General features: G+C 39.9%; 1 protein-coding gene and 1 long non-coding RNA gene across 5 annotated transcripts in view; one reads left to right on the top strand and one right to left on the bottom strand.

The window, feature by feature from the left end:
• LOC141505549 (uncharacterized) overlaps positions 1-14,029 on the bottom strand; it is a 43,936-nt gene that overhangs the window by 4,204 nt on the left and 25,703 nt on the right. The window lies entirely within an intron of this gene.
• Positions 7,043-14,029, top strand: part of DPY19L3 (dpy-19 like C-mannosyltransferase 3) — a 99,586-nt gene continuing 92,599 nt past the window's right edge. The window contains exon 1 of one of the 3 annotated variants that reach the window (XM_074211472.1): positions 7,043-7,166. The gene's annotated coding sequence lies outside the window, so the exon portion shown is untranslated. Of the gene's footprint in view, positions 7,167-8,530; positions 13,373-14,029 lie in introns of those variants that run through there. The other 2 variants (XM_074211468.1, XM_074211470.1) reach the window with 2 other exon arrangements.

Raw genomic sequence — 14,029 nt, forward strand, 5'->3', positions numbered from 1 at the left:
AATACAATTTTAAGTTTAAAAATCCAAAAAAAGAAAAGAAAAAATATCCCCAAGCCTATGTGGAAATGGAGTTTTACACACACGCACAAACACACAAAGAAAAGTGTGGTTCTTGTCCTAAAGGAGTTTACATTCTAATAGGCAACAGCCACTAAGATTTTGGACTGGGTGATAAAATTGAATAGATGAATCTTAGAGTGGGAGAGATTGATGAGTGATGGTGATAGAGGGAGAGTCCAAAAGTGGCAACAGGGAACAAGAGGCACTGTGAATTGGGGGATATGAGTGAAAGTGCAGGTGTAGAAATACATAGTAAGGACTGCATTCTTTGAACAAGCAAGTGAACTGGATGGGAGTGAAGGGTCTATGTCTAAGATGCCAGCCTCACTTTCTCTTTCAAAGTTATCTGGGTCCAGTGGCTAGATATGAATCAGGATGACTGGAGATGGACCTGGAAATCTTTGGAGTTGGAAAGGTTTCTAGACTGCCCTCCAAAAGTCCATGTTTGTTTTTCTTGACCACCTTCCTCTCAGATTCCTCTTTTGATGCCCAGTCTTGACAGAAGCACAGAATTTCTCAGAGCCTCTCTAAGTGAAGCAGAAGACTCATCTCTCTGAATACTCAGCACACAAATTCACAGGATTGTTAGAAAAAAATATCCTCAAGCTTAGGTGGAGTGACTCACAAAAAAAAAAAAAAGGTGTGGTTCCTGTCCTAAAGGAGTTTACATTCTAACAGGTAAGACAAACACAGATAACTATACATAATCAAGATATGTGATGTAAATGGTAGATAATCTTAGAGGAAAAGCTCTGAGGGTGGAATTGACTCTAGAAGAAGAAGATAGGATTTGAGTTAAGGAAGTCAAGGAAGCCAGGAGACAGGTGAAAAGGCAGAGTATTCTAGTATAGAAGATAACTACTGAACTCTGATAAATAAAGAAGAGTATCCTGGGAGGTAATAGGTAACAATAGGTAACAACCACCAAAATCTGGATTGGGTGATATAACTGAATTGGTGAACCTCATAGGAGAGATTGATGAGTCATGGTGAAAGAGGGATTGTTTAGGATAGAGAATTAAGAGTATTCCCTTTCCTTGATTACAACCAGTGAGTTGGGGGATTACAATCAGTGAAAGTACATTCTGCAGGGAAAGAGAGACAGGGATCCAATGTCTTTAGGATAGAGTCAGATCTCATTAAATGTCAGAAGGAAGAAGCAAGAAAGAAAAATGTTCAGTAATGATAATAAAGTACTTTACAGATATTATCTCATTTTATTCTCAGAGGAACCCTGGGTGGTATGTGCCATTATTATCTTCACCTCCATTTTACAGATGAAGAAATTAAGGCAGGAAAAAGTTGTGACTTGTCTAGGGTCACATAACTAATAAATGCTGTTTTCTGTAATCCAGGTCCAGTGCTCTATCCACTGGGCCATTTTAAAAATCAAGCAGGTCTAGGTGGTGCAGTGGATAGAGCTCTGGTCTTGGAGTCAGGAGGATGGGAGTTTGAATTCAGCCTCAGACACTTGCCATTGCTAGCTGTGTGACCTTGGGCAAGTCACTTAACCCTGTCTCATAAAGGGCCATCTCCAGTCAATCTGACCACTGGACCCAGAGAGAAAGTGAGAAAGTGAGGCTGGTGACAGCACAGCACCCTCTCACTCAAATCCATTTCACTTGCTTGTCATGACCTCCCTGAGAATGAAGGACAAATCATATCCAAATAACACAGTGAAAGAAGTAGAAGTGGCAGGCAGATCAGGAGTGGAACTTTTGTGAGGTGGGGCTCAGGGAGAGGAGAATAAAGGGTACTTGGGTTTTGAAATCACTGGATTTTGAGAATGAGGTGATGGGAATGTGGTACCTGTTGAGGAATGAATCCAGATAGAATATCAGTGGTTGTAGAAAGGTGCAATTTGACTAACATGGGAGCTGGTGAAATTGTCTCCTTTGATGCAATTAAAGACCTGAGAGCCTGACTCCCAGAAGGAAGGAATACATATGGTCTGGTTGTGTCTGCTCACTGGGAGGTAGTTTCTAGAGCACTGGAGAGGGTTCTGGAGAGGGTGGGTGGGTGGATCCCTGGCTAATGCAAGGACAAAAACAGAGATAGAAGGTCATGGCTAAATCCTAGGCTCAGGACTCATAAGACAGGGACTCAAGTGTCACAGCTTAAGAGGCCAGATTGGGTTGAAATCTGCATTACTGGAGGTAATAGTAATGTTTGTCCTTTATTTTTGAAGAAGTCTATGACAACAAGGGAGTGATGCCATAAGCTCATGGAATAGATTTGAGTGAGGAGTGCTAAGTCACCAGCCTGACTTTATCCTCCAGAGTCATCTGGTCCAGAGTCCAGATATCAATCAGGATGACTGGAGATGGTCTTAGGTGCAAGGCAATCAGAGTAAAGTATCAGACATAGAATTTGTATCCAGATCTTACTACTCTAAATCCAGCATCTGACCTTTTAGTGCATGGTAGAGGCAAAGAAAGATCACAGTAGATAAAAGGTGGCATCATATTTGCTGGTAAAAACATCATAGATGAGATAAATCAGATTGCATGGCATTGAGAACATGTTGAGTATGAAAAACTAGAGGCACTGGGTGTTGACAACCTCTTTTTTGAAGTTTACAGTAATGAAGAGAAGAGAGATCTGATGGAAACTGGATGGGGTAAATAATCAAAGGTCTAAGATAACATAGCCATCCTAGTAAACAAAGTATTCATACTGGAGTAACTGTGCTTCTATACTAAAATGCCACAAAATTTTCACACCGTAATTGGATTAAGAAAATAAATTGCACCGATGTGGGTTGTTCGAGTGTTGAGGAAAGGATGTAATAAGAATCAGACTTTCTTTAAGACTCTCTCAGCTCTTCTTTTATTTTTAATATTTTAAAATTATATATTTTGTTTTTCCAATTACATACAATGGTAATTTCCACCAATCTTTTTTTGAGAGATTTTGAGTTTTACAATTTTTCCTCCTTCCCTCCCTTCCCTCTTCCCTCCCCCCCAAAAGAAGATAGTTTGAAATAGGCTTCACATTTGCATCCATGATAGGCATAGACCAAAACTGAACTTGTTGTAAGACAAGAATCAGATCCAAAAGGTAAAATATAAAATATTACAGATAGTAAAATTACCTATTACCTAAGACAACTTTTAAAAATTGAAGATAATAAGCTTTGTGTTCATTTAAACTCCACAGTTCCTTCTCTGGATACAGATGGTATTCTCCAACACAAATCCCCTAAAATTGTCCAATTATTACACTGATGGAATGAGCAAGTCCACCATGGTTGATCATCACTTCATGTTGTTGTTAGTATGTATAATGTCCTTCTGTTCTATTCATTTCACTCAGCATCAATTCATGCAAGTCTTTCCAGACTTTTCTGAAATCCCATCCGTCATTTCTTTTTTTTTTTTAGGTATTTTTAAACAAAATCTTTAAGGCAATGGGGCTAAGTGACTTGCCCAAGGTCACACAGACAATTATTAAATGTCTGAGGCTGGATTTGAACTCAGGTACTCCTGACTCCAGGGCCAGTGATTCATTGTGCTACACCTAGTTGTTCCTCCCCTACCCCATGATTTCCTATAGATCAATAGTGTTCCATCACATACACATTTGTTCAGCCATTCTCTATCTGATGGGCAACCCCCTCAATTTACAATTCTTCGCCACTACCAACAGAGCTACTATGAATATTTTTGTACATGTGGGATCTTTACCCTTTTTCATGATCTCTTCAGGATTCAGACCTAGTAGTGGTATTACTGGATCAATTTCATGCAAATTTTTATTGCCCTTTGGGCATAATTCCAAATTGCTCTCCAGAAAGGTTCACAACTTCACCAACTATGTATTAGTGTCCCAGATTTCCCACATTTCTCCAACATTGATCATTACCTTAGCCAATCTTCTTTCAGCTCTTTTTTTAGTTATATTCCCAATTTTCCAATCCCATGTCATATGACTTACCTCTGTTCATTTCTTCATTCCACAAAAAGTTTTTGTTACTATATTAGGTCCCTGCTCTCAGTATGTTTATATTCCACTGGGATGAAAAAAATCATGCAAATAGAATATTAAGTACAAAATGTAACCAAAGTAGTTTGGGGGAGGTAAGGAGACTGTGCTAAAATTGAGGAGGGGGTGAAGATAGGCTCCTAATAGAAGGTTGTGTTTGATTTTTAAAGGAAATTATGGGTTCTAAATGGTGTACTTCAGACCTGGGAACCCTGGGAGAAAAGGCAGATAGATATGTGTTGTGGAAGCAGCAAGTAACATAGTTGGGTTGAAACATAGAACTCATGAAAAAGAATAATGTGCAATAAGCCTGAAAAGATAAACTGAAGTCTGACTGTGAAATTAGTCAATAAATGGTCTGTCAACCAGCTTTTATTAAATGCCTTCTCTAGACTAAGCTATTTTAGATAAAAATATTTTTCAGATATATCTTTCCTGTTTTTTTTAATTTAACACTTTCTTGAAAGCTTGAGTTATAATGAACATCATTATTTTTAAATATAATGTTGTCTTCTGTGTTTATTGAGTATTCTTTATATTCAAAAAGGGCTTGAAATTACTATTTTTTGGATTTGTGTCTGATTTTTGTAATCTCTCTTTACCTTTGTTATCAGGGAGACAAAAACTATCCCTACTCCAAAAAGGACACTTAAATTGAGATTTCTTGAAATGAGAAGAGCACCAGCCCTGGAGTCATACTTGACTCTTAACAGCTGTATGAGCTTGGACAAGTCACTTAACACTGACTACCAAGCATCAAGGGACATCTCCAGTGGTCCAGATTTGTATCTGGCCATTGGATCCAGATGACTCTGGAAGAGAAAGTGAAACTGGTGACAACACAGAATCCCCTCATTCAAATCCAATTCACATGCTTGTCATAGCGTCACCTCCCTGATGTCATGGTTTTCTTAGGGAATGGACAAATATCATTTTGCATGAGAACTCTACATGAGATTTAAGTTCAGAAGATTATTTGTAAACTTTAACTATTCATTGCTATCTAAATATATTGCATTTAATTTTCTCAAGATGTAAGGTTCTTCAGAAATTTAATTCTATTTTTTCTGGCATTGTTTCTACCTTTAGTTTGATACACTTTGACTCCTGATTGAATATTTATTTCTTCTTAATATAGCCCTTTAAAATTTTTCACTTCAGATAAGCATTTAAAATTAATTACTAAGAATAATGAAAATGATGTCAGTTTGTATAGTTTCAATATGAGAAATAAAAAGTTGAGAAACAAGTGCTTATGAGTTTCCACTTATGATTTATTACACACCTTATTTTTTTTCAATTCATATCAGAGGCTATTTTTATTTCACATTTGCTGGAACAAATTCTAAATATGCTCTGACTTCCAGAGAATGCTCATGCATTCATACAAAAAACATTTATTGAACCCCTATTATGGAAAAGACATTGTGCTTGGAGAAGGGGCTACAGAGATAAATTAGAGTCCTGCCTCAGAGAAAATGCCAACCTATCCATGGGGTTCAGTAAAAGGTACGTTGCCAGATACAAAGAACAAAAAAGATGGAAAAATGTGTGTACCAGTTCCTACATTTAAAGACTGTAAAATTTACTTTTACACAAACAAGTATAAGGTGGGAGAAGGCATCTGAACTAGGCCTTAAATATGAGGATTTCTCAGGATTGGAGGACTTTGGAGCTGGAAAGGGTCTTGAATCATTTTAAACTAATTCCTTCCTTTTATAGTCCAGAAAACTGAAATCTAAGAAAGAGAAATGACTTTTCCCAAGGTCACAACGGTAATAATAAGCAACAGAGACTTAATGTTAACTCATCCTCTAATTCTAAATTCAGTATTTCTCCAACAATACTACCTAGGTGATAAAAAATTATGTATTCCAGTTAGAAAAGAGAACCTGAGCCAAGATGGGAAGGAGATAGCTATTTATAGGATCATAGATCCAGGTTGAAAAGAAACCCTGGTTTAACCCCCTCTTTTTTACAGATGAGGAAACTGAGGCCCAAGGACTGGGTAAGGTCGTAGAAATAGCCACAGGTGGAAACTGGATTTGGACCAGGTCCTCATGCGGAGGAACAAGCCTGTAAGTGAAGTGAGCCATCCGAAATCAGGCTAGAAAACAGAAATCAAATTGCATGAAGCCTGGAACACACCGTGTTGCCGGTGGCGGGCAAGGGTGAGCGGCGGGGCGGAGCGACACAACTGTGTTAAGGGTGGCCCGGGGCAGCAGACCCTGGGGCCTGGATGCTGGGGGGCAGCCTGGCATCGCGTGGCACGGGGCAAGGCTGGCTCCTCTCGGGCTCCGGGGCACGTTCTCGGGTCTCGATGGATGCCGAAGGGGAGTGTAAGCTTTCTGCCCCCGAGCTGCTGCTCCCAGGGCCACGGGCCGGCTCCCGCCCCCTCCCTGCGGCCCACACCCCGACCCGGGCCCCGGCTCGCGGGCGGGGGCAGCGGGGCCGCCCGGACCTCCGAGGGGCGGGAGGAAGAGGGCGGGCGGCTTCCTCCCAGCCCCGCCGCCGCCGCGGCGTCTGGGGCGGCGCGAGCCGGGGGCGGGGCCGCGGCGAGGAGTGGCGGCCCTGCCGCCCTATCACAGCTGCCGCAGGCGCTACGGAGGCGCAGCCTCCTCCCGCCCTGCCCGGCGATTGGTCGTCGGCCCGCTCGTCGCCGCCCGCTTTCCCTGCCCCCCGCTCCGCGCCCGCCCGCCCTCCCTCCCGGGCCGCCCGCACCCCCGACCCCGCCCGCCCCGTGTGGCGCGCCGCCGCCGCCGCCGCCGCTTCTCTCCCCTCCCCCTCCCCTTCCTCCTCCGGCCCCTCCTCCTCGGGCCTCCGCCCCTTCCCGTTCGGGCGACTGAGCCGTCTGCCGCGCCGGAGGGGCCGGAGGCGTCGTGGGGCCCGGGGTGTGGGGGGCGTGCAAGTGTGAGCAGCCCCTCCCCCGCGCCGCCGCCGCCCGGCGGGGCCTGTGCAGCCGCGCGTGTGCGTGTGCGTGTGCGTGTGCGAGTGCGAGTGTGTGTGCATGTGTGCGCTCGCCCTCCCCGCCCCCTGGCACCGCCGAGCCCGGCGCGAGGACCTGCCAAGTCCGAGGAGCCCCGCCGCCAACTCCCGCCCGCCGCTGCCCGGACCGGCGAAAGGTGACGTGCGTGCCCGGGGGTGGGCGCGTGTGCCGCCGCGCACGCTGTGTCTCCGAGGGCTTGCTGCCCCGCGGGCCCCGCCGGGGAGTGGGCCTTGGGTGGCCGGTGGCGCCAGGCCAGCCTTCGCTGGCAGCGTTGTGCCCGAGACTCCGGGGGCACAGCTTGTTGCCCCAGAGCACGAGCCGCGGGGGGAGGGGCGGGGCTGGTCAGAAGTGGATGTGAGCTTGTTGCCCCAGAAGATTGTGTGTGTGCGTGTGTGTGTGTGTGTGTGTGTGTGTGTGTGTGTATCTGTGTGCGCGTGTATGTGTGTGTGTGTATGTGTGTCTGTGTGGTGTGTGGTGTGTGTGTGGGGGGCCAGATTTGGCCCTAAGATTGTTGCCCCAGAGTTTTACTGCCATCTTATAGCATACGCGTGTGGGGGGGGGGCAGATTTGACTCTTAAGATTGTTGTCCCAAGAGTTTATCCTTATAGTGTGTGTTGGGGTGCTGCTGGGGTGAGGTGCTGTCAGGATTTGGGCTTCAGCTTGTTGCCTCAAGAGTAGCAGGTGTCTTATATAGAGTATGTGTATATGTGTGTGTGTGTGTGTGTGTGTGTGTATATATATATATGTATATATATACGTATATGTATTATATATATATGTATATATACATATACGTATATATATTATATATATACATATACATATATTATATATATGCGCGTTGGGGGGTTATTTAGGGGGAATATTGTCAGAATTTGGGTTTGAGGTTGTTGCCCCAGAGTAGTAGGTGTCTTCAGACACAATTATGACAAACTAATATTGTAGATATTTCTGTTATAGAGGAATACACATGTATATAAAGTATCATTTTTTGCATGATGACATTTTATGGTACTTAATTTTTTAAAGAAGCACCCTGCAGCACCCATTTATTTTGCAGAAGAAAAATGATCTTTCTACAACTGGGGGGGGTGGATGGAGAGGGAAGTTGTAGCCTTAGGAAGGCATGGATTTGATGTTTGTGATTTTAAATGCTTTTAATGAAGATTTTGTACACACTTGTGCATAATCTGATGTCTGTTTAATCAAATATACAATCGGGAGTTGTATAAATTGTATGATGTGTAGGATGTCCCAAAAGTCTGAGTGCAGTTTTCAGCAGTCATTAAAGCTGAGAATTGCACTAAGATTTTTGGGAAAACCTTGGATGTGGGTGCAGAATGTTTAATCAAATCAAGCAAATGGAAGGAAACTTGGTAATAAGATTTTTTGTATTCAATTGGATAGGTTTTTTTTAATATCCTCTAGAATTATTGCTGTTCTTTGTCTTATATTGAGTCTATCCAGTGATTGTATTATTCAATTCTTTAATATTTTATGTATTGTCAATGTTTATTTAAAGTTCTTTTCTTTTCCTAGAATAGTTAGTGATTCTATCAGATTGATAATTTTCATCTAAGACTTGTTGCTTACTTGCAAGATGAACATGTGTTGTATTTAACCCTAGTGCTAAGTGCATTTGCATAGAGTATGGATGAGTTTTGTAGGATATTCACTAACTTTTTATGTTGAATTCACCTTTTAAATCTGTTAGTAGGATATTCTCATTAAATTATGGATTAAAAATCAGCTCATTATGCCATTACTCTAAAGTATTAAGTAGCTTAGTGCAGTGGAACAGGATATTTCAAGGATCTTAGAGAATTTAGGTCTATTCTGCTTCTCTTATCAGTACACCTGATGAACTCATAAGCAGGGAGCAGAACTGCTATGTTTGTAGCCCTTGACCAATTACGATTCTTTAATCCAAATTAATGTATTTTATATATGTACATGATAATCATCATTTTTGTTATTATTGGTCCTCCCATGCTGCATGTAAAAAATTGAAACATGACATCTAGCCTTTGACCCCAAGGAAAGCATAATCTAATAATAGAATAAGGCAAAGGCATATATAACTCTAATACAAATTATAGTGTAAATGTAATGAAGGAAAACATAGAAAAGGAACACCTCAACTGGGACTTGAAAGAAGGAAAGGATTTCAGCAGATAAGGATGTAAAGGGCATAAGGGGGACAGAATACTCAAAGGTGTAGATACCAGATAAGATTAGGGAATGGCAAGTTGTTTGTGGCTGGAGCAGAGTATGTGAAGAATAAATATTTGCAATAATATTGGAAATGTAGAGGACCTAAAAAGTCAGACTTAGTTGTTGTATTTTATTGACCAGGAATGGTGAGCCTCTGAAGGAATTTGATCGGGAGAATAATGTGATCATATTTTCCTTTAAGAAGATTACTTTGGCAGCAATACTGCTGGATGAAAGAATTGTAGAGCTTAATTAGAAGGCTATAGGGTAGGTTAGATGGGAGGTAATGAGTTCTTGAACTAGAATTGTAGAGTAAGTGAAAAGGAGGAGGAAGATCCTGGCGGTGGAATTAACAGGACTTGACAATTGACTAGGATCATGTCTTTAGAATTAGAAGAAAACTTAAGAGGTCATCTAGTTGATTTAATTCTTTCATTTTACAGATGATAAACTGAGGCCAAGAAAGAAGAGTCACTAATAAATCTAAGACTTCATGCTCTGGTAATTTGAAAAAATGGTAGAGCCATGGACAAAATTAGGGAAGTAAAGAGAAGAGACAAGTTTTGGGAGGTTCAAATTCAAATTTGAACCTGTTGAGTATATAGCATATTAAAGTCAAGAAGTCATCCAGCCTGCTTCTGCATAGAGGTTTTCACTACAACCTTACCATTAATTAAGCTCAAGTGAAATACGGTGGAAAGCAAGGGAAGAAGGATGAGTAGCACTCAGTAGCACCCACATTTAGGAGTCTGGAATTCCACTACACTAAGTGATTGTAATACCAGAGAATAATAAAAAGAGCATGAAAGGCTTCTCTAGAGGGAGGGAGGATCAAGGAGAGAATTATAGGGTAGAATTCCCTTAGGTAGGGATGGGGTGAATAAGAGGATCCTGTGAAGCAGAGATATCCAAGAAAAGGAGAGCTAAAGAAACAACTCTTGGATTTAGCAGTGAGTGACTTTGGAAAAGAGCAATCTCTTTAGAGCCTTAAGAATAGAATTAGATGATTAAAAGGTTGAACAGTAGATGTATATGATACTTTTCATGTATTTTCTAATAGAACAATTTATATTTAATGAATAAATTTAATAGAGATAAATAGGAAATCATATCCTTAGATTCTAAACACCATATTTACAAATACAATATGAGAAGTAGATGATCAGAAAACTATTTGAGAAAGATGTGAGATTTTTTTTGTGGATTGAAAATTCAGAGTGAATCAACAGTATAATATGACAGCTAAGAAAACTTTTAACTGCATTCAAGAGAAGCCAAATGTCCAGGATCAGGGAGGTGATAAGTCCTGCTGTTCTGTTCTCTGACCTAGTCTGACCTCATCTAGAATAGTGTGCTCCATTCTGGATACCACATTTTGGGAAGGACATTGAATAACCAGAGAACATCCAGAAGAAGGCAACCAGAATGCTGGTTTAAGGACATCAGAATCAGGTTATGAACATTAGATGAGAGAACTTGGAATATTTATTTTAGAGAAGAGAATGCTTAGTTGGGAATATAATAGTGATTTTTAAATATTTGAAAGATTCATATGAAAGAGGGAATAAACTGTTGTGTTTGGACCAGAAGACAGATCTAGGGGTTTGGGTGAAAGTGGCAGAATTTAGAAGCTTAATGAAGAAGAAAAGAAAGAAAAGAAAGTAAAGCCTTTATAATTAAAGTTATTAAAAAGTAGAAGGGAGGGGGGTGGCTAGGTGGTGCAGTGGATAGAGCACCAGCCCTTGAGTCAGGAATACCTGAGTGCAAATCTCTTCTCAGACACTTAATAACTGCCTAACTGTGTGACCTTGAGCAAGTCACTTAACTCCATTGCCTTGCCAAAAAAAAAACAGCAACAAAAAAGTAGAAGGGACCATCTTATGAGATATAATAGATTCTTCCACACTAAATGTCATCAGGAAAAGGTCTGGTTGATAATTTTCAAAGTATGTTGTAGAATAAATTTTTTTTTTGCCTCAAATGGCTCTGAAATCCCTTCCAAACTGAAATTTTGTGAAATAACAATGTCAGATAAAATGTTACAGTTTTCAGTGTCAATCAAGATATATTTTTCCAAATGCCTTTTATTTTTCATAAGACATAAGACTTTTAAGATGTTTAGCATTATGCAAGGTGCTATAAGAAACACAAGTACACTTAAAAAAAAATTTCCCTCAAGGAATGTATAGTCTAGTTGGGGAAAGCTTTTAAATGTACTTTTCATAGTGCTTTAGGACACTTGTGTGTGTGTGTGTGTGTGTGTGTGTGTGTGTGTGTGTGTGTGTTTGCAAGTTCCAGCCATTTGTCAGCAAATACCTACATGAATGAAGCATGTGACAAGAATAGTAATAATTGAAATAAAGTTTCTTAAAGTTTTTAAAATACTTTATTTCATTTGAACTTGACTGTAATAGATATTAGAATCCTCTCTTTGCAAATGAGGAAACTGAGGGTGAGAGGTTAAGTGACACATCCAGAGTTACCCAATTCGCCAGCATCTGAAATGTGATCTGAATCTAAATCTCTCTGGCTTTCAAGCCTGGCACTCTCCACTATTTCAATTCAACAAATATCAACAAATATTAGTATGAATATGATATTGTGTTAACTAGCCATTGAGGGGGACAGAGAAGAATACAAAGATGACTCAAACAGTTCCTTCTTTCAAGGAAGTTAAGAGATCAGTTGCAGAAATGACAGGTATGCAACTAAGTATAATATGCATCAGAAGTATAAGTACAAAGGACTTGAAAGGGAAATGGGGTAAAAATAACTTCCAGCTTTCTGTATCAGAAATTTCATAAATAAGCTTAATCTTGAAGGATGGGGAAGATCTGGATTAGGAGAGAGGTGGACATTCTGGGTCAGCAGGACAATAAGTACATAAGGTAAAGAAGCAGGATTCTGCAAGGCATACTTGTTTCATACTGAGGTTGCCTGTCTGATTCCAACTAACAAGGAGAAATAATCAGTTTGCTATCAATAATAATAACTGGAAATGCATTTTTCAAGATTGGAATATGTTAGTTTCCGTTATGTTTGGGAAACACATTTTCTACACATATTTTACACATCACTAGTGCTCAGTGACAAAGGTAAGCAGTTCTTATCTCAGACATATGTCATTAAAGGGTTGTTGATATCCAAGTTACCATGGATTTAGCTTAGAAAAACATACTTCAGGCTCACGTAAAACTAATTTCTTGCAAATCACTTCATTTAATTAAGGGTCAACGAAAGTGGCAAAAGTATGGTTGCATATTAAGATATACTGATGTGAAAAAAATTAAGAAATAGGAAAAAGTATAGTGGACATTTGGATAAATCAGGAAAAGAAAGGCTGCTAACATTAGTGGTCCCACAGACAACCTAAATACAAAGTAAAAACAGATGTGGAGCTTGGGAAATAGATTGAAATTTTAAATAGTTATGGATGGGGGAATTCAGTTATCTGGATTTTTTTTGCTAAAACTGCTAAAAATAGAGTAATTTATCATTTCTTTATTTGCCTTAATGGCAATTTAAGCCTCCAAAAAGTGAAAGAGCCAACAAGGGAAATTGTATTCTCCCTCTGAAGCTTACTAGTAGAGGAACTCTTTGCTTGTCTGGAAATGATGGGAAACTTGAGAAGTGACTTTTCATTCCATTGTGGGATTTGTGACATAGTAGAAGACAAAAGTTGTGGATAGTCTAACATGTATCTCATAATTGGGGAGAGGAAATTTCAAAGTGTTCAAAGAAAGAATAGGTATGATCCCAGGTACTAAAAATCTACAAGGTAAGTCAGAAGTTCAGAAGGATGAGGAACTTTCAGGAATGATATTCTAAAGACACAAAGAAAAGCATTTCCACTAAAGAGGAACAAGAATCTAAAGAGACAAATGTAAATGCATGGGGAGTTAGTCACTGACTTCGAATTTTAAAAATAAGTCTATAGAAGATGAAGCAAGGGTGAGAAAGTAGTAGAAGCAAATACCATACCACCTATGGTATGGTATAGGTTATTGTAAGAGTACTCAATCTCAGAATGAACTGAGACCAGTGAGTAGAACTAAGGCAAAAATAAAGAGTTTTGGGACTTTTTGTAGGTATCTTGAACAAAAGAGGAGGATCAAATAAACACTCAAGGTAAGTAGAATGTTGATAACCAACAATGAAGAATAAAAATAGAAATTAAATTCTTATTTCACTTTTTTCTCTTCGAAGAAGAATAATTTCTGGAACAGAAAGATCTAGAATAAATGCGACCAAAAGGGAGTTGCTAGTCAAAAGAAGTAGGGAAATAGTAAAAGAATCACCTAGATTTTAATGAATTTGGACTGCCAATTTCAGTTGATCCTCAGGTATTGAAAGAACTAGAAAATGTGACTGCTGAGTTCCCAGTTTTTGAAAGATCATATAGAATAAGAGAAAAACTTTAGAATTGGAGAAGGGCAATTGATTTTCAGAGAAGGTCACTTAGAAAACTATGAATCATTAAGCTTGAGTTTGAATCCTAGAAAAGTTCTAATGTGTTATTAAAGGAATAAAAAAATAGTGAACATTTAGAAAAGGAAGCAAAGAGCCCAAGAGCCAGCCTACTAGACTATTTCTTTTTTTTTGACATGGTAACTAGACTGTTGATGAGGGTATGTGCTGTAGATATGGTTTACTTAGAACTTAAAGTATTTGATGAAGTGTCAGGTATTTGTAGACAAGACTGAAAGACAGGTAATAGGCAGGGTAGCTAGATGAATGGAGTCCTGGTCCTGGAGTCAAGAAGACTCATTTTCTTGAGTTTCAAAT

Source organism: Macrotis lagotis, chromosome 1 (assembly GCF_037893015.1).
Source record: "Macrotis lagotis isolate mMagLag1 chromosome 1, bilby.v1.9.chrom.fasta, whole genome shotgun sequence".
In the NCBI taxonomy this organism is placed as follows: Eukaryota; Metazoa; Chordata; class Mammalia; order Peramelemorphia; family Peramelidae; genus Macrotis; species Macrotis lagotis.